At 45.8% G+C, this 3,842-nt stretch overlaps 1 long non-coding RNA gene across 1 annotated transcript; it reads left to right on the top strand.

Moving 5' to 3' along the window:
• The first annotated feature begins 1,153 nt into the window (after positions 1-1,153).
• LOC115948863 lies at positions 1,154-3,230 on the top strand. Its single transcript, XR_004082631.1, has 2 exons — positions 1,154-2,444; positions 2,705-3,230. It is a non-coding gene; the product is annotated as an uncharacterized LOC115948863 (long non-coding RNA).
• The last annotated feature ends 612 nt before the right edge of the window (positions 3,231-3,842 follow it).

Genomic DNA, 3,842 nt, shown 5'->3' with positions numbered 1-3,842 from the left:
GGGGTGGGTGCAGGGAAAAAGTCTGAGAAGTGACAAATTTCAGGGGAAAACTATGTCATTCTTGCCGGGGAGGAGTGTTGGGATCTCCTCTCTCTCTCCGGGTGAGGAAGCATAATCCTAAGACCACCACCGGGCACTGCAGGGCCTGTATGTGTAACCATGTAGTGTCTGCACATGCGAAGCTGTGTATTTGTGAAGCCTCATACTGTAAAAGTTGTAAGACGTTAATGTCTTAGGTGGCTGACAGCTGAGCCACTGGAAGTACAGAGTAAGCTCCCCTACGTGAGAGAGAGAGAGAGAGAGAGAGAGAGAGAGAGAGAGACAAAGATACATCTGAACTGTCAAATTCCCCCAGCAACTGTTAGTGGGAGGTGCGATGAGTCCTGGACCCATTAGTCCATGTAGCCCCTCTTCTGCATCCCATCCCTACCACCCTTCTTCCACCGATGTAATTTTTTCTGCTTTCCTGCACCTCTCCCTCCCTTATTCTCCAATGCCTGTCTTTCTCTCACCTTCTACCTCTCTATTTTCTTTTTCTTTCTGCATTTCTGTCCTCTTCCCTACCTCTCTTGTCTTCATCCTCTATCTCAGTCCATTGATATTTTTGTCTTTTTCCATTTATCTGTCTTCCAATTTTTTAAAATTCTCCCCATATACCCTCTAGGCCTTTGTGATGTCCCCCCAACTTTTATTTCCTCTCTCTCTCTGTGCCCCATATTCTAAGTACACGTTGTTTTTCTTGGATGCTCTCATTCTAGGTCCCTGCCCCAATGTTTTCATTTCTTCCCTCCTTGTCCTTCAGCCCATTTTTCTCTTGACTATTCTCTGTCGTCCTGTCCCTATCATTAGATTCCTCTCCCCTTTAGCTCATAGAGCCTGGGGGACCCAGGTAACCACAAATCACCTTTGCTTTTTCCGAGGGTTTACTTTGCTGAAGTGTTTCTAAATGTGTCAGTGAGCTTTTCTGGAGCTGGAATTCATTTCTGTTTCAGGAAGAGAGTCTCTCATTCTGTAGTTATTTAACAGTTCCCGTTGCAGAATAATTGCAGTAGGAGGTTGCAAGCGAATCCAACAGCCTGGACTAGGATGTGCCAGGCTTCTTGCCAAGCCAGGGGCACCTGTGGGAATGTGGGATGCCACCTTCTTAAACTCCGAACATGGAGGGATTTCTCTCAGACAGAAGCTGCCAGGAACTATGGCTCTGGGTGGCCTTGGACTACCAGGGGCCTTCTCCAAACTGCCTCCCAGCCATGGGGGTGGTAAACTTTGCTTCCTTCTAAAAAGAGCTGTCATTCGCATCCTGGTACCTGTGGCCAAAAGTGAAATTCCATCTCCTAAATTTGCAAACATCACAGGTTTTCTCCCAGATGAAAGCTGCCAGGAACTAGGGCTGGCCTTTGACTCCCAGGGGCCTCCTCTGAAATGGCTCCAAGACACGAGGGTAGAAATCTTTCATACCTGTGGGAAAAAGCCACCATTCATGCCCAGTCACCCCCAGCCAAAAGTGGGAATTCCGCCTTGAGGTGAGCTGGGGCAGTGGTGTGGAGGAGTCCTGGGGATTACTGTTTTTGAGGGCAATAGTCACATTCTCTGTTTTGTCTTAGGTACCCTGAGGAGGCTTGTAGCCAAAACTTGGAAACGGCAGCACCGAGGCACACACAGAGGACATCTTAACGTCCATGTCCAACCGAGGATGGATTTTGTCTGCTCCTCTTCCAAAAGCTAAGTGTCAGGGCCAGTGGCTGGGAGAAGGGGAAAACCTTTACTATCACAGGGGGCAATTTCATGTCAGCTTAGCAGAGAGGTCTGTAGTGGGACGGGAAGTAAAAGGGGAGGGTTTCTCCTCAGCCTCACCAGAGCCTTTGCTGGGCAGGGCAGTTCCGACCCATCTCCACATTCTCGTGAACTTTGCGTCATCAGCCTTCTTCGACTCGACAATGTCATGGATCTTTCCCGCGAGGAACTCACCTTCAGGTCTGGAGCTATAGCCACAGTCACCCGGCAGTCCAGAACTGTAGCCACAGTCACCTGGCAGTCCTCTTCTTTCTCTAGGTTTAGTCCGCCTCTTGAGCATCCTTTTAACTGCTTTGGTACTAACTTCTTTTAGTGAGTTACATTTCATCATCATGTGCTATTGTCATAGGGCTTTGGCGTCATTGGCCTCTGGCTCATCTTGCAGTAGGAATCCTGGGTCCATAAGTTGAAAGTGCCAGGCAGTTTCCAGTTGTCTTCGTGTTATGTCATCTGTGTCTATGTTATGTTGTCCGTGTCTGTGGTATGTAGTGTGTGTCCATTGTCTTCCGTGTCATAGGCCTTTGTTACGTCTTGATGCTTTATCGGCAGTATGCTGTGCCATATAGGCTGGGTATTGTGCCTGAAACTAGAACAGGATGTGTGGAGTGGAAAAGGGGGCTGCAACCTTGCGCCTGAAAACCCCGTCCATGGTAAAATATTGCCTGCGCCTGTGATCACACCTGTTGGGGGGGAGCTGAAATCACTGTGGGGCTGGGAAGTGGACTGCGGGGCTGGGACTTTGAATGAAAATGGAAAAGGTACTAGATCTGAGCAACCTGTCATTTTTATATCTGTTCCTTGGTAAATGTTACAAACATCTTTGTTGGCTGCCTTCCTTAGGAGCTAAAACATGTCTTAAACCTTAAGTGCCTGGTGAAACACGTGCTGATGTTTCTGATGTTGCTTACAGGACTCAGGGGCACTGTGCACATGGCCAGCTATGCAGAATATTCCACCAGCATGTCTTGAGGAGACAGCCTATGAGACTGCATTTCTTGTACCATGGGCTCTTTTGCAGCATATTCTACTGTGGCCTTTCACAGATCTTGGCTGTAGTGTGCAAAATGCAATTTTCTTTCACTCCTTGTTTCTCCAGCTGTCACTTGCATTTGAATTTGTGTGCGAGACGAGTGCGTCTGTGGACTGGGGTGAGCTCAGTTCTGCCAGCAGGAGTTTGACAAGACTGTCTGATGCAGGGCATAGTTCACTCAGCATTACCTGGATGGTTGCATCCTTGTCTAATTTTTTTGAATGCAGAAAATCATCATGTTTATATATATATATATATAAAATAGGTATTTTATAGCAGTTTGCAGGTAAACTGTCAGGGTTGGTTTTTTAAATATTTTTTAAACTAAAATATTCTATAATTATGCATGTGATTTTTAACATTTAATACACAAGAATAAATCTCTTGCTGGTTTTAGAGTCTTGCATTGATAGTCTGTGTGGTTTCTCTTCTTTACCTGTTCCAGGAGAATTCTTAGGAAACCTCTGTACCCTTGAGGCAGTTTTGCTGTCTGTTCTCAATTGTCTTCTGAAAATCAGACCATTTTATTCATTGTGCTGTGCAAAACACATCTTAGCATCTCATCACTTTCATTCTGAGCTCAATGTGTGTTTGGCCCTCTGCTTTTTCCTCTGTCCTTCTCCATGCCTCACTCCTGTTCCTCTTTTATTCTGTGTGGTGCTTTCCATGCCATTCTTTCTCACTGGATGCTTGTGAACCATTCCCTGTCCCTGTTCTTTTTTAATCCCTCTCTGTAATGCTGCCCATCCCAGTCTGGTTTTCTTTGGTTGGTTGTTTTTTGATTTTGGGGTTTTTTTTGGGGTTTTTTTTTGGTGGTGTTTTTTTTTTTGTTTGTTTGTTTTTGTTTGTTGTTTGTTTTGTTTTGTTTATGCCTTCCTTGTATTCCTTTTTTATTCTTGGTGGCTCTCTGCTGCTCCCATGTGCCATTGTTTCTCTACTGGATCCTTGTGTGCCATTCCCTGTCCCCGTTCTTTTTTAATCCCTCTCTGTTATGCTGCCCATCCCAGGTTTTGTTGTT

This window comes from Geospiza fortis, unplaced genomic scaffold (genome assembly GCF_000277835.1).
Source record: "Geospiza fortis unplaced genomic scaffold, GeoFor_1.0 scaffold261, whole genome shotgun sequence".
Taxonomy (NCBI): domain Eukaryota; kingdom Metazoa; phylum Chordata; class Aves; order Passeriformes; family Thraupidae; genus Geospiza; species Geospiza fortis.
This window is presented reverse-complemented; position numbering and strand designations above follow the sequence as displayed.